This window comes from Pinus tabuliformis, chromosome 3_1 (assembly GCF_031772625.1).
Source record: "Pinus tabuliformis cultivar Carrire ecotype Pingquan chromosome 3_1, CPIR1, whole genome shotgun sequence".
In the NCBI taxonomy this organism is placed as follows: domain Eukaryota; kingdom Viridiplantae; phylum Streptophyta; class Pinopsida; order Pinales; family Pinaceae; genus Pinus; species Pinus tabuliformis.
In genome coordinates, this window is record NC_142301.1 from 188766269 (window position 1) to 188783995 (window position 17727).

The window sequence follows — 17727 nt, forward strand, 5'->3', positions numbered from 1 at the left end:
CCTGCTCTTGCGGTCTCCCTGGAACATGCTCCATCAAAGAGCATCTCCCAAACCTGACTTCCTTGCTCTTCTTTGGCTTGAATTGGTTTCCTGATCTGCATTGAGGCCTTCTAAGATTCTTCTATTTGGAGAATACATGCTCCAAAATCCGTGTCCACAGCATAAGTGGGATGATTAGTAGGGTTCTTCTCATCACTGATGATGTATGCCAACTGTGCTTCTCTGTACAATATCCCGCTTTTTCCTCCAAAAACTGGGACAGTAGCATAAGATAGATCATTCTGTAATGTCCTACCTAGTCTCTTAATCCATCCTCTAGATAGCAACATGCCAAACTTGGGAGGGACATCTGCTACCACAATATCCATCATCATACTCTTCATGGGCAGCTGAGTTAGGGTAATGGCCAGGTCTTTGATTAATCCTAGGCATTTCACTTTCCTTGAATCAAAAGAGAATAAATCATGATATGGTCTAGTGATATCAAGGCCTAACTCTTCCATGACAGCTTTAGGCATTAAATTGTGGCTGGCCCCTGTATCTAGCAGGTAGTTGTGGAGGATTTTTTCATGAATGGTCAAGGAGACATAGAAAAATGGAGAATTATTATCAGCAGGTTCAATCATGGGGCTAAGCACAATAGTAGGCTTGTCATGTTGCAAATTGATAGAGTCAGTGGAGGTTTGTGTGATTTCCAGCTCAAGGGACTCAAGGATAGGCTTTCTAAACACTTCACTCTTTACCAACTCTACCAGAGGCACAAATATTTTTAATTTCTGGACTTCTGACTCAAAACTGAAAGAGGAAGGTAACTTGTCAGAACCTCTTACCTCTTGAACTGGTGCTTTTAGGATGACTGGGTTAGCTGCTGGTCTTCTCTGTCTGATATTCTGTGACTCTGTTTGGACAACAACTCTTTGGGCAGGATTCTCTTTGACATTTTTTGCATTTGACCTCAGGTTATATATTTGCTGCTCCTTAGTTTGTAGGACAACTTCTCTATCCCATTCTTGACTGTCTTGTTCTTGTAGCAAAGATTCTTCATACGCAGCCAGTGTCAAAAACACAACACTGCCTTTATCTTCCATGCAGTGAATTTCATCCTCATCTTCAAACTATTCCTCCTCCATGACTAGATTTTGGAAAGGAGATTTAACTTTCTGTTCTTATTTTGATTCTTCACCCCTCTGAATGATTTGCTACTGTTCATTTTCTCTTCTAAATGGATTTGAATTTCTTGGAGCAAATGTGTTCTATTGCCTTGTCTTTCTTGAATTTTGCTCAATCTCCAGCTTAGATATTTCAGCAGCCAATGACTCTATCATCTTATTCATTTTTTCTAATTTGGGTTTTGAAGATGATGCAGAGGGGGTAGAAGCTTGACCTCTCTGCCTCCTTCTGTCAGCTTGACTTTTAAGCTTCTCTGCAGCCATGATATTAGACTCTACTTCTAGGGTTGCATCCTGCATGTCTGCCAGAGTAGCACATCTCCTTTCTCTCAACAACAGGCAGAAATCAGAGTCAAAAGCATTGGCATAAGTGAGTTTGGCAGAGGTGGGGGTAGGCTTTACCTCAACTGGTATCTTACTATACATACGATTGAATCTTTTATTAAAATCAGGCAATGATTCCCCATTTTCCCTCTTCAGGTTACCAAACTCAGTATGGTAATACAACAAGTCTTTTTTATCTCCCTAGTGCTTCAAAAATGCATCATCTAAGGCTTCAATATCTGTTATAGATCTCTGGGGTAATTCTCTGAACCACTTCCTAGCCTCTCCATCAAGGCTCTGGACAAAAACTCTCATCCACACATCGTTTTCACTTATATCTAAGTTATCAACATAACTATAAAAAGCTTCTAGGTGTTCTTCAACTGTTACTCCCTCTGTGCCAGTGAACTTAGGCATATATTTATGATATTCTCCCACAGGCATGGGATTTAAAGGAACAGGAAAGACCAAAGGTCCATATCTGGCAGCTACAATTCTTTCTATCTTCGTGGGTGCTTGCTGGCCTGCCATGATTAGGATATGTGGAAGGATACTGGCAGATTGAATGGTAGGAAGTAATGTGATGGATGGCAGAGACAAAGGGATGTTTTTGACTGTATGGGAAGCTTTATTTGGACTGAGATTCAAAGGAGAACTAGATGGAAAAGGGGCTGTATTAATCTCTAAAGGAATTTCCTTATTAATAGTGCTGGGCTCTAAATCTTCAAATTGTATATCTTCAGCTATAACTTTATATTTCAGAGATGCATGAGACTTCTTAGGCTTACCTGATCCTGATGCCCCTTTCTGTGATGCTTTCTTCGATTTGACAGTCCTCTCAGGGTCAGGCAATGTTGAACTAGTGATTTTTGAGGACTTCTTCGAGTATGTCTCACAAACTGAGCCAGAACTTCAATGTGGAGTCGCCAAAGATTGGTCTTCCTTTAGTGGAGTCGCCAGATAGATGATTACAACCAGAAATGTGCCCAGACCTTGTTTATCATCAAAATCTGGAATTGTGTCGTTCTCCCAAGGAAGCTGAGCTTCAATCTCCTCTCCGTGGCAACGACTCCAATTAATGTTATCACCCCAAGAAACTCTCCTAGGTTGTAGATCAAAGATGCTCAGGAACATTACAAACTCAACAAAAATGTTGGAAAATGGTGGATGAATGGAAGGAATGATGCATATTCAAGCCAGATAACCAATTCTACTATGCTTAACCCTAGACATGGGTGAACACCCCCAGACTACAAGGCTTTAGACCACCAATTACTCACAGTTTGAGGAACAGGTGAAGATGGAGAATGCTGACCACACTAGCAGATGCACAGGACCCTGTGATGGCCAACTGCAACCAGTAGAAAGGTCTGTAAATCTATTTCCTAATGCACAGACAGGATGACAACTCTTTGGCACCAAGAAAACAGAAACCTGCATATGCCTTCAATAATACAAATTAGATTCTAACACAGAGGTGGGATGACATACCCTCTAATGCTAAACATCAAGAGCACATGAAAAATGCATAACAGGCACAGCCTGGAACAAAGGAGAAGTGGAAAGTGAGCAATTAACAGTAAAAGAAGCTTGCATTAGCTGAAAATGAAGACCAGATGATGCAGGTGTCACAGTAGTTACAGTCTCCAGAAGTTGAACCTTACATCAAAACAATATCCATCAACCCTGATTACATTTTGTTTCTCGGTATATATGGAGGTTGATTGCAAAAACATCTGCTATCCTATGCGTGGAGAGGTCATAACTGACCACCAACCACATTAAATATTTGATATGGGCCTCTACTACGATTTACTGCTTTAATGAAAAAAATTTAACATTCTCTAGTACTTAGGTGTACTCCTTGAGTAGGTGGAGTGTTGTATGAATAAATTTCCATAACTACTGAAGGCGTTTAATTGCTTGGGGCTATAATTTCCTTCCTTGGTTGTGCTATCTTTTGAATAAGGTAGTTGAAGATTAACTGCGCAGAGTGCGATCACTTTCTTCCTTCAGATGCACGGGATAGGCCAAAAACACGAAAACTGCATGGAAAATGAACGAAGCACTGGGAATAAATGTTAGCCGTTGGATGGAACTGAAGGATGGCTAAGATCTCATGGTGGGAGGCGATGGGAAGACGTGGGGCAGAGTGACTATGAGCCATCGGATCACATATATGGACAGCGGAGATCAGTCTACGGAGGATATCGGAAGATAGAGGAGTAGGGAGATTGTGGGCGGTCGACGGGCGTGGAAGTTGCGGGGAATTTAACGGCCAGGAAAATGGTTTTGGGTGGATGGTGGAAATTATCGCACCACTTTTGGTGTGTGGCGGTAAACATATAATGGGCTTGCGATCCAATCCTTGCACGACACGTGGTAGAGGAAAACCGCTTTCCTCGTGGATTAACAAGTGTGCAGGTTGTGGTGTCGGGAGGAGCGACTACCGTCAAATCTGGAGATGGACGATCAGATGGTGGGGAGATGAACGAGGTTTAACGTGCGGGGGGGCAAAGGCGTAGACCATTGGATCGGGACGATCAACGACTACAAACAAAGGATGTTATATGGGCGCAGTTTCATGGGTTAAGTGCCCGGGCTTAAGGAAATGCAGGTTCATGGGAGAAATATGGATTCACGCTGAGTTTTGAAAGAAAACAGTGCTAGTGGAGAAAGAAGATGTTTAAGGAGACAAAATAGAGAAAGTGGGGCTCATGCGAGCGTAGGAAAAATGAATGAGAAGGAGGAAGCGAACTACTGCGGGCTCCCTTCTGAGCATAACATATGGCCAGACTTGTCTTTTACCCAACAAATACCAAAAGTATGTAGTAGAGCTAACAGTGTTCATCCAATTTTTTGGTGGATGATTCTATTAAGCTTTGCTTATTCCAATGTAAACTGACTAGGGATGTCGCAAAGTGGTATATCGAGTTAGATATTGCATCCTATGATTACTTTTGCTCCCTTGTTCAAACTTTCTTGACACACTTCTAATTACCCACTTGGTATGATATTGATTTTGACCTCTTGTCCAATTTCAAGAAAGACAATTCCATGTTAATTTCTAATCATATTCATGAGTGGCATCATCAAAAATGGTTAGTAAGAACCAAGTTACCTAATGAGATCTTATGTAAATGGTTCATTCGATCTCTTCGACCTCATATTTCCAAGGATGCGTTTATGTTTTGATCTATTACCAAGGAACAAGTTATTTTAGCTTCCCAACAGTTAAATTTCATCTATTCACAATCAAGTATGCTTTATGAAGTATTTCCAAATGCCCCTAGCCCTTATGTTGACCCTCCAAAACCTATTCTTGGCCCACATGTTGATGGCGTGATCGGGTCTATTTCTGATTCTATGAGCCAAATTACTACCCAACTTGGGCAATTGATTGTTACATCTCAAGCCCCAACAAGTGTGTCTGGTTCTGCTAAAGAATCCCCTCCTAAGCAGTCCACCAATGTTCTCCCGGTTAAGTCCACTCAACCCAATAAAGACCAAAAAATTGGTGGAAAAAATAATAATAAGCAAAATGAACAAAAGAATTAAAATTCCCAGGAGTCTCAACCCAACCCTAAGAGTCAAGGAGGGGGTACTAGTAAACGTTGTTGTAAAGTCAAGTTCCCCTGTAAATTTTTTTAAGGTGACCACCTTACTCACAAATGCCCTTGAATGGATGAATTCCATAGGATTATTTCACCACCATCTACTAAACAACCTGTCGTTTTAACTCATCCACTCCCTGCACAACCCCAACAATAGATGGTTGCTCAACCTTATCGACCTCCGTAAGGGGGCAAAGAGGGGTCATCTTCTCATAATTCATCTGTCTCCATGTGCAAGGAAGATGTCAATGTGGATACAGTAGCCAAATCTTATGATGTTCCTAAGTTGAGTTCTCCCTGTAAGGACTCATCAACTCCACCTACCTCCACTAGACCTCTCACTTTTGATAAGCCTATGGAGCTTGTCTATCACCCTACCAACACTACAATATTGTTGAAGATATTTCCCAGGCTCCTTGTGCCATGTCTTCCTTAGAGGTCTTTCAAATTTGTCCTCAGCAGCGCAAAGACTTGTTGTATTCCATTGGTGGAGTTGATATGTCTGAATCTAATCTCATCGCTTTTAACACCGATAAATCCGCTCCTCGTCTTTCCAATCAGATTTCTTTCTAGATCATTGTGTATATTTTCCATCGGAATATTCATCGCACCTTGGAGGATTAGGGCTCTTCCACGTGTGTTATGTATGTATCTTGTTGGAAGGAACTTGGCTCTCAAGCGCTCACAATGTATAACACGACTCTCCAAGTGTTTGACAAACACAACTTTGTACCAAAGGGGGTTCTTCTGAATTTTTCCATTGAGTTAAGGGGGAAAAGGATCCATGTTGATGTCTAGGTTGTCAAGGCCAAGTTAGATTACAACCTACTCCTTGGTCATAGTTGGTTTTACACAATGACCGCAATCATCTCATCTATTTTCTGTTTACATTTCTTTCCTCATGAAGAAAAATTATCACTATCGATAAACTTGACTTCTGCATGTCATCTGCTCAAATATCCACTACTAGAAATTCTATACCACTCATTGGAGATGACCCCGATAAACTTCAGATAATTAGTGTAGGTTTTTTTAAAATCTCATCTCTTATGGGGGTTTTTCCTCAACTCCCTCCACCCAACACTCCTACTTCTACCACAACTCCTATGCATATGATATCTTCTGAAACTTGTGTAATCCATCAACCTCCTAAGCCTTGGGTGGTGTTTCCTGTTATTATGGAAGTTGATCAAGCTAGTGAGCACCCTCTGCCACCTGTTGTGGAAGATATTTCCTCTCCAACAATCTCATCATTACCTTCTAACGTTGGTCATAAACTCCATCCCAATATGGAATATGATCCAGATATTTTTCCCACATGGGCCGCCCCTCGGAACATGACTCCCTCGATGACAATCCTCCCCATTTAGTCAACTTGGAGGTCTTTTATCTATCCATTGATAATATTAGGGAAATTGTGCCTCTTCCTACCCCTAGTCTCCCTAATGTGGAATAAGTAGAGCTTGGAAATATAAATCTTGAATCGATTCAGGGGGCACCTTCCTAGTGTTCCTTGGTATTACCACCCATGGACCAAGTCAAGTCTTTGGATTATACTACCGAACTTGCTAATAAATTGCCCACTTCGTCTCCACCTGTTGACGAGTGTCTTGTACATCCTTTATGTCTTGATCCTCCCTTATGTCCTTAGGTTGATTTTGAGAGCACAGTTATGTTAGACTATCGATGGCATGGTCAACCTTTCTAGATTGGATAGTTTGACTTTCTTTGGCATGGCCCTAGATTGGTGAGCCATATGGTCCCCTTTACCCTCCATGAGTTTGCGTATAGAAAACCTTGGACCTATGCCTAGTTATGGGCACACATTAGTGTGACCTACTGGAATGTGTTGTGCCTGTATATATTGTACATAGGAGTGTGGTCCTTTATCTTTTTCTTGTTTGGTGTGTGATGCAAATATTTGTCATGCCTTATTTATGCCAAAAATCCAAAAATTTTAAAAAAATTAAATAATAAAAAGACATGTGATCGTAATTTTACCTCTTCCATGTTTATTTATCTCATTGTGTGATTTAACCCTAGTTCTAGTCTTTCTAGATGGTTTTTATAGGAGAGGGTGGTGTTTCTATTTTGACATCCATGGGGCCTGAGGTATATTTCTGCTTACTGACATATAGGGGTAGGTCATATATCACCATCATCATTGTATTATTGGCCGTAAGTACCATATTTATGCCTTGGGTCTAACCCCGTCAAGTTGCCACTTTAGCCACTTTCTTCTATGCACGCTGTTGCTTGGCAGTAGAGCTTACCTACTCATGGATACCCTAGCTAGAACCTCCTTATTGTTTTGGTGTCCATGTAGTCTTTTTTTACTCCTTTTCGGAATTCCTCCTTCTAACCCACCATGACCTAGAATTTGAGCCACATGTCCTCTTCTTCATCTCATTTCCGGCTTTACGTGAGGAGGATTCCATCGCTTTCACTTGGTGTTTACCCTTTCTTGGAGGAACTACTTCAATGAGTGGTCATATTAGCCAACCTCTTGTCCTTCATATGTCATGATCAGTTCCAACATTACCAAAACCAGCTTCTACCTTCTATACCACTTCTTCCTCCAAGGGGAGTTTTCTTTAAGCTCTTTTCAAACTCCCTAATTTAGAAAATATTTCCGAGTGAACTTGTCTACTTCACGCTTGTTAAAGTATCTAAAGTGTCAACTACCTAGCACAAGTTTAACCCTTTTTCGAATTGGGATAGGCTACTTACAAAAAAGCTTAGGGGACAACTTTATGAAAAAGGAACTTATAAAAAATAGAATGGAGGGAACATTTTTTCCATTAGTCATCAAAATGGAAATGTTCGTTGCATCACCCTTGAACATGGCACTTGTTTGTTTCATTATATCACAGATGGGCTTTAGCTTGCCTAGGAGTTGTACCATCCATATGAGTCTCTTTAATCCTCTGGCTGGTTACTCTTCTAGTCATATGAAGCGTGCTTCAATGCCTCCTTCTTTGTTGCATGATATCACATGGTGCTCATTAGTAATTCTACCAAGTTACTCTTGTGTCGTGCCTCTATGCATTCAAGGGAAGTCTTATCCTATGTTGGCCATCTGGAGTAGCATGTTGACCTTTTTGAGTCATCCATCCCTGTGTTAGTTGTAATTCATCGCTTCATGAATTCATCGATTCATCACATCATCCTGTTTTTTTCCATGTCGATTGATGGGGGGATACATTAAGGCCCTCCTCAATGTATACATGGGAGATACATTTAATCACCTTCAAAGTTGTCCGATACAAAATCCTAGCTTTGTTTCCTCACTCCCATCTTGACCTCTGATTTTTATCATAATGTATTTCGGTGTTGAGCTTCTCTTCTGACCTCATACATTAGGGGTCATTTGTTATTAGCCTATTTTACCCTCTAGGTCAGTGAATCTTAGTACTTGAGTCTAAATTACTTTTTCCAGACTCAAGACTCTTTTTCTTCCAGTTTTACCCAACGTCGCTCGCACAGCAGCCTATGGGAGCAACTATAAACCTAGAGTCACTCTTAGGCCCACTCTATGGGATAGACTACTGAATTGTGTTCCCCTTTCAGTGCCAGTGACCGAGGATGCCTTCTAAAGTGTCTTAGTCACTAGGAGATTAGTTGAATTCCTTATATATTCAAGCTAGCGATGAGTTATCTCTTAGAAGTTTCTATGACTTCTCTTTTTCCTAAGCATCCAGATACATCCTCCCAGGACCTCTCTTCTACCTATTTATACTGGACCATCTAAGAGGGTCAACTAGTTTTGGAGAGATAGGATTGAAACTTAGATCTTGAGATTATGTGATCCAGATTTAAACAGGAACGCAATAGATTACAGAGGTAACCATAAATACAGAGATGCGATAACCATAAAAACAGAGATGCAACGGAAATAATATTTCATTTCATTAGTGGAGAATACTGAAATATGCTTACAAATAGAAATAACCCAGCTAGGGCGATGGTAGCTTATCTCTGAGAAGAGATGTGTCGGCTACATGCCTCTGAACTGTTTCGAACTGTCTTTACAATGAGGCTCGAAGGCCTATTTATTATTGAGAAACAATGGAAAACCCTTCACATTCCAAAACCTAACCCTAGAAGATGAAACGCCAAATTGTGGGCCCCGTTTTGGGGTGAGTTGGACAGCCAACTTCCCGGGGTCGCGAATTGGTTGTATTATCTCCGTTTGACGCGCATGATAGCCCATTGGAAAGATCTCTCCGAGGACTACGACGGAAAAGACGATTTTTATCAAAAAATTCGTTGGCGGTGGATTTCCCAAAAAAACATCGTTTAGGGCCTCAAAACGGCTCCGGAAGTTTAGGACCCGAAAAACTGCTAAAAATAGTAAACTATGCTATAATTAAGGAAACTGAAAGAGACAGTTGTGGGGGTCCAAATGGGATAGGTGGGTGGCCACCAACATCCACCTGGATCATTCCTCCCCCCTTAGGAAGCAATGGTCCCCATTGCGTTGAGTTCCTCCCTGAGATGAGGAAGCTTCTGTTGAGCTGGGTCTCTCGTGAGCTGTTCTGCAATCTCTAATGTGTCTAGAAATGGTGGGGAGCATGGTCGATGACTATCCACATTGAACACTCGGTGCAAGCGAAGGAATGGAGGAATGTTGTGCTTCAAAGCATTGTTGCCCGTAGCCTTGTTATTGGTGTAAGAACCATGTCGGAGTGGTCTGAGTTTCTGATGGGTTCTGGTAAGGCGCTCTTTCTGCAGATGTAACCAAACTTTGTTGCCCACCTGAAACTTGTGTGGTACCCCTGTGGGTGAGGAGAAGTTGTTCCTGTGTTCTGTCATGACCGTATCCCTTTGCTGCTGCTGCTGTGTGGAGGAACCCTTTGCGGGGGTCATGGATGTAGCAACGATCTTCCCCTTACTTTGGGAGTGAACCAGACAAAAAATGAATTTCCTAGTCTGGGAGATGAGCTTGCTTCCTTTCTTGGCAGTGATCAAAGAGGTGGCGGTAGGTGGGGCTACCTCCGGTATCCTGTATAATGAATTATCCAAAGAAATAATGACAGCGCGAGACCTTGACTCATACACAGCGTGTTGCCTCCACAAGTATGGCTGGCCTAATAGTACATCGCAAACATCCAGAGGTGTAACATCACACAATACCTCATCCGTGAAGGGCTTGATGCTGTAGGGAAGGCGGCACTGTTGGCGAACTTTAAGATCTCGTCCTTCGTGAAGCCAACCGATACTGTACGGCTGTGGGTGTGGTGTAGTTGGTAGGCCCAACCGCTTCACGACCTCTGCTGAAATGAGGTTCTTTTGGCTGCCACTGTCGACAATGAATTGCAGTGGTGAACCCTTCACCCACATCTGTGAGTGGAAAAGACGTTCCCCCTCCTCTGGATCTTCAGGCTCATTTTTCTGGATCTTGGCAGTAGCAACAGTGGCGCTGGGATTCGCATCAATGATCTGCTTCCCTTTGTCATTCCCCTTGTCAGTTTCTGACTCAGAGTCGGAACATGCATCTGATTCAGAAGCCTTCAACTCGGCCACTAGCGACTGCTTGGTCCGACACTCACTTGTGTTATGAGTGGGACTGTTGTGGAACTCACACCACTTTCCCGTGTCGTTCTTCGGCTTCGTGGTGGTGTTCTTTTCTTGCAGCTTCGACGCGTTGTCTTGGGTCACCCCGCCTTGGCTTTGTCCTTTGGGCTTTGGATTTGCAGATCCAAAGTCTCGCTTCTTCTGTTTGAACTTTTGCTCGATTTTAACAGCGTATCGGTATGCTGTGCCGAGTGAGGAGATGTTCAAGAACTCCATCTCTTCCTGGATGTATCTGTGTAGGCAGCCGCAGTATTTGAGTACCAGATGCAGCTCAGAATCTTTGATACCCAACTGTGTGCGAAGGGTATGGAAAATATTTGTGAACTCTGGCACATCTTGGTCTCGTCCCTGCCGCAGTGTGGTCCATTTGATGTATTTGTCCTCATAGCTTCCGACAGGGTAGTACTGCTCCTTGATGGCATCCCGGAAGTCATTCCAAGTGGGTGCGGCTGAAAACAGTGAGCCTGTACTTTCATCCTTCTGCTCGCAGTATGTTTCCCACCAGTCCTTGACGTGGGGGGCTGCTTTGAGAAGAGCGAAAACAATCTTTTCCCGACTTGAAAATTCATGAACAGAAAAATACCCATCTAGCAGATTTAACCATTTATCTACGGCATCTGCGTCTATTTGACCCTTGAATATGGGGATTTAAAAATTAACTTGTACCTTAAACGGTGTGGCGTTTCCAGAGTAGTTGTTGGAAGCCGATGCGTCGCCTCTGGGTAGCCGTTGAAGGATCTGCGCAAAGCTATCCATCATCGCGTTCCTTTGCCGCTCGAGGGCTTCTTCGAGCAAGATTCTGATAGGATCTCCTGCCCCCTCATCTTTCTTCTCATCCGCCATGGGAGGTCATCGAGATTTGCGAGGCTGTTCTTGCAAAGGTTCGACCAATTCAAGCCCTAACTCCTTATATCCTGACCTCGTTGGGGACATGCAAAGAAAAACAGAGAAAAAGCAGACCGCTCTGATACCACTGATCCAGATTTAAACAGGAACGCAATAGATTACAGAGGTAACCATAAATACAGAGATGCGATAACCATAAAAATAGAGATGCAGCGGAAATAATATTTCATTTCATTAGTGGAGAATATTGAAATATGCTTACAAATAGAAATAACCCAGCTAGGGCGATGGTAGCTTATCTCTGAGAAGAGATGTGTCGGCTACATGCCTCTGAACTATTTCGAACTGTCTTTACAATGAGGCTCGAAGGCCTATTTATTATTGAGAAACAATGGAAAACCCTTCACATTCCAAAACCTAACCCTAGAAGATGAAACGCCAAATTGTGGGCCCCGTTTTGGGGTGAGTTGGACAGCCAACTTCCCGGGGTCGCGAATTGGTCGTATTATCTCCGTTTGATGCGCATGATAGCCCGTTGGAAAGATCTCTCCGAGGACTACGATGGAAAAGATGATTTTTATCAAAAAAATCGCTGGCGGTGGATTTCCCAAAAAACGTCGTTTAGGTTCTCAAAATGGCTCCGGAAGTTTAGGACCCGAAAAACTGCTAAAAATAGTAAACTGTGCTATAATTAAGGAAACTGAAAGAGACAGTTGTGGGGGTCCAAATGGGATAGGTGGGTGGCCACCAACATCCACCTGGATCATTATGCTATAGCATGTGAGGTCTTTTTCCATTGACATACTACTCTTCATGCTCATTTCTTGGATATAGTGGGGAAACTCTGCAGCATTGCAGAGAAGAGGCTTGGAGGTTAAAATTTAGCATTGTATTGTTTCCTTTCATAATTAATGGAAATATATATTCCCTTCCTTAAATTAATTTGTGTTCAGTATGTTATATTTTGACATCTGTTGCTTTTGATCTAACGATCTTCCGAGGAAGATCATTTGTTGTCTTCGCTTAGTTGTGACTGTGTGCAAGGACAGAAATATGGTGTGGATGTGTTGGATCACTTGAGTGGAGCACATCATCTGCATTGAAATCAAAACCTCTCCCCGACATGCGAGGATTCTAGGTGTGGTCTCTTATATTTATAGCATATATTCGACTGCTTGCTGCACAATTGGGCATTTGGGTTGGGAATTAGCTTATTGTTCCATTGATTCTATTTTTCTACGTCTGGTGATCTGATTTGGACACAATATCACAGAGAAAAAACTCCTTTCATAATTATCTGCAACACTCCATATGGTCAACCTCCTTAAGGTCAACCTTCATATGGTCAACCTCCTTATGGTCAACCACCTTATGGACAAAACCCACCATAGTGGGGGTAGACCCAAACTCAGCAAGGTTGGAATACTTAGTTTGATACATACCAGAGACCATACATCCCATATAATCCACAACTGCCATTCTTGGAAATGTTGGAACTATCATATGTGTCACAACTTACAAATGAAGTAATACTACACTCACCGTATTGGCCTCCAGTACCAGCAAAAATACCTAGCGATTGTCCTAAGTTTGAAGGTAAATCTAGAGAAGACCCACAATCACATGTTATGACTTACCACCTTTGGTGTTCATCTAAGTCTTGGGTTGATGATTCAATCCGATTGCACCTTTTTTAGTGGACTTTAATGGGTTCTGCTTCTAAATGGTACATCCATCTCCCTTGAGGTGCTTTCCAAGATTTTAATATTTTGGCCATGTCTTTCTTCACCCATTTCCAATTTCATGTCTGGTATGATACTGGAACCCGTCCCTTAACATCTTTCAAACAAACGATTTCCAATCATATCTCCAATCATATTCATGAATGCAGACGTAGATGTCGTCTCATCAAATTTGACATCCTCAATCAGCTTTTGATTGAATGGTTTACCAAATAATTCATCCCTCCTATCGCTAAAAACATAGCCATGAGTGGTTGTGTAACTGAGGAACAAGCCATCGCCCATGCCCAGTAATTAGATCTTGTCTGTTCACAATATGGCACATTTTATGAACTCCTACCTGGTATCCAATAACCTTCAACTGGTCTTGCATCTTCCACACCTACATATACACTACCCATTGATGGTATCATTAGATATGTGGCACATCATTCTAGTAGTACCTCGACTGCTTCTACAAAACCTATATCTACTTAGGATGATGCAACGTACAATACTAGAGACAACTTAAAGAATCATGGTAAAACCTTAGAGGTAAATTATGTGTAGTCTACCGCAATAGATAAATACTTAAAATGAAAGAAAAAGGGTAAAGGAAAAGATAAGTAGGATACTCCCAAATAGGATTCCCAAAAATTGTCAGTTGATGATTCATCAAAGTGAAATCCTAAATATACTTGCCTTATTTTTATGAAGATCATTACATTAAGGATTCCCCCTGATGTGCCAAAGTAAGTCATCCTTTGTTAGGAACCTTAGGGACACCATCTATGATGAAGGAACCTTTCGCATCTAAGGAGATGAAAAAGGTAGAACAACCCCATGTTCAGACCTCTAGAAGCTCTTAAGTGTTCATGAGTGGCTCGGAACTTATTTTCGTAGCCACTAGATCAAAATATTATCCTCCTCCTGAAAGACCCATGGTGGAGAAAGATGCCACTAATATACCCTCTTCCTCCACTTCACCCAATTCCTATCCTCTACATATGGGGAAACCTAGAACTAATTCCATAATCTAACCACCCCTTAAAGGTGTTATTCGGAAATCACCTTATAATCCAAATGTGCGAGCTGCTGAAACTACAATATTGTAGAGAATATGGCTCAAGCACCCTCGCTAGTGTTGGCTTTGGAAGTCTTGGTGAGTACCAGTATTGCAGTAAGAACGCTGCAACTCCTGGTCTACCAACTTTACATTTATCAACCCGGTAGTTCGTAACAAACTTGGAAGCGTCAGTGCTATATGCATAAGTACTAGTTCTCACTGTAGGTTGTCACTTGGTCAGTCGGCGCAAGATCACTAGGAGCTCAAGCCAACTTTTATACATTTTAGAAGAAGCTCTATGTGTGACGAAAGGAAATAAAGATTACTCTACAAATGCTATTCTAACTGCAGAAAGGAGAAATACTGGAATGTAAAGTGAAACCTAATAAACCCTAATTAACAAGCTAATTCTACTTTTGCCAAAAACACTATGAAAACCATGAAAGAAATGCCATTACTTACTCAAGGAAGTAAACAACATCTAACCATGCTATTTATAGAAGTAAATAAGAAAAAAATGTATTTTTTAATTTTTATGTGTTCTTATGTGAATTTAACATGCATCTAATTTATTTTGTGTGAGTGTGGTAGCGAACAGGTGGTGTTAGAGGGCGGTTTTGGAGCTTGGGAGGATGTAGGATGGTGTGGATGGGTCCTAGGAGGTCTTAGGTGGCCTTCTGGAGGCTTTTCCCACACTCAAACTTCAAAAGAAAGCCTACAGGAAAAACTACAGGTGGACACAAGAAAACTACAGGAGGAAAACAGGGAAACTACAGGAGGCCTACAGGAGGAGGCCGAGAGAAATATTCGTTGTTTTGAGGGTGTGAGAGTGGGTGGAAAAGGTGGATGAAGGTTGGAATGAGGTGTTAGGGCATTAAAATGGCATAAACTATGATGTATAGAAGGAAATGCTGTAAGAAAGGAAAGCATGCAAAAGGACTATTGAAAATTAGGAAGTGAACATGATAAAGAAGATCTAAAGCAAAGAAAAACTGGACTATCAACCTACTAGAGAGCTGCAAACACCAGAAGTCCTAGGAATGAGGAAAATGTGTGTTTTTGGTGAAGCAAGAGAGTCTTTTCCTCAAATCATGGTCCCAGAGGGAGGAAGAGAGGCCAAGGCACTGTTTCTAGCCTTTTGAATCTTCTTTGATCACTGCTTAACCTGATACAGAAAGCACAAATGGAAGAAAGCTACTAAATCATCAAAAACAACCTATTCTTAACCATAAGAGAAATACATCTAACAACAAACTAATCCACAAACTGACGTAAAGCATATAAATACAAGTAAAGAGAAGCTTGGTTGGTTGGATTGGGTCCTAACCCAAGAGCTTCATCCCTCTGAGGTAACTCAGTGCTAGCTCAAAAAGGATTCCATCTTCATTATAAAAAAATAGCAAGTTTACATAAAATTGTTATAAAGTAGTAAGCTCGAAATTTGAGCAGAGTTTACAAAAGCAAAAAAAAATTGACCCTAGTGAGGCCCTAGGCCTCTCTACTTATACATCTGAAGCTACCAACAACTTCCTTAAAATTGGGGAGGATTGGCTCCCAAAACTTGAGATAACTATCAATCATCTTCCACTTGCTCGACTGCCTTCTAGTGCATGATTCGGCTGCGTGTACTCTGAGCTGAATGAAGGGGAATTTGAAGTGAGGAGAAATAAATGAGGGGAATTCCCTCCTATAAGTCCTATCCTTTGTCTACTTTAAGTTATTGTTGCAGTTTGACCACTAGATCCTTGACTTTGACCTCGAAATCCATCAATAATCTGCATTAAATACATGTTAGACCACATGGCATAATAACTAACTCAACTCACCCTATAAGAATAAATATAATCAGAAAATCATACAATAAGCTAAGAGAATGGTTGATTTGACTAGGTTAGGAGGTAAAATGAGCCCATATAATTACCCATTTATGAGGCTCATCATCACCCCCCTACTGAAGGTGTTGCTCATCCTCTGAGCAACCTAGTCAATCTCTCGGTCTTTCATGGCCCTGGTGGCCTCCCTAGCATTCCAGGATTCTGATATGGTCTGCTTATGTTCTCCATAAAATCTTGCCTTTCTGTCTATGTCCTTCCACTGCTCCTTCTCTTCTTCTTTTCTTCTGCCTTCCAGCATGCCTAATATGAGTGGAGGACTCAATTTGATGCCAATCCAATTGACCTTCAGCCTTTGCATGGAGCCGTTGTACATTGGCACTCTTTTGAATGCCTCCTTTAGCCTCATGGGGGAATGATATTCTCTGATTTACAAGATGTGGGGTAGGGAATTCCATCTTCTCATGCATGCATGCACACAGTCATCCGCAAGTAGCCTAAGCATATCTTCAAAGTGTGCAATGGCTTGTTCCTGATTGGCTGGATATTTAGGGGCAATCTGAGGGTCATTGGCAAGTAGGTTGTGTGTGATGATGAGTGCCATAGGATCTGATGGCTCAGAGATTATCATCAATGGTCCATTCTGCTCTTTTATTAACAATCTTTTCATTTCTGCTGCACTCAATTCTTCATGGTTCATCCATGACACCATGGCCATTAATTGCAGATCTGCTAGCTTGGCATTGGGGTCCTACACATTCAGGTCTGTGAGGGCCATGTTGTGTAGATAGAACTTTGCCATCTTTGCTTTGTCCTCAGAGGTGTTTTGGTCACACAAATCCATGAACTGCCTGTAGTCTTGGAAAGGCATTATGCCTCGTTGTGCCAAAGTTTTTATTTGGAATTGAAGCCATTGATCCTTCAGATAAAGGCCATAAGATTTGGCTGGTGTTTTGCATTGTAATGCTTCTATGGATAAGTTGGCCATGTATGCCAAATGATTCTCTTTCTCCTATAGCTGCCTCCTTAGTAATTCATTCTCATTCTCAAGGTGGCTTCTTGTAATGGCTTCTTTGTCTCTGAGAGCACTCAATTCCCTGCCCATTTCCCTGAGTTTTTCTTCCATGTGGCCAATATCCTCAACTCCTTTGGACTTGGCTATTTTCATCCACCTATGTGTTCTCACTCTCTCTTTTTCCAATTCGAAAAACAGTGGAATTGTAAATTTCTGTGGGATTATCTTGCCTCCCTCAAGTAGTCTGTAATAGGAGTCAAGATTAGGCTAGGGGTTAGGTTCTTGTAGGTCATTAAGATTAGGCTAGGGGTCAGGTGCTTGTACGTCTTGTGCTTCCTCTTTCACCTTTGGCTGTCCTCCTATCTTTTCCTCAAGTTTTTGTTTCTCCTGTAGCTTGGACAGTGTCTCCTATAGGACTATTTTAGCCTCCTGTAGGTCTGGTTTGGGGTCCTATAGAATTGTCTTTCCCTTCCATCTAGAAGATCTTGTAGTCCTCCTTTCATAGGTTATGGGTTTCTTGGAAGGAGATTCTTTCACCTTGGCAGATGGTGAATCTTCAATGT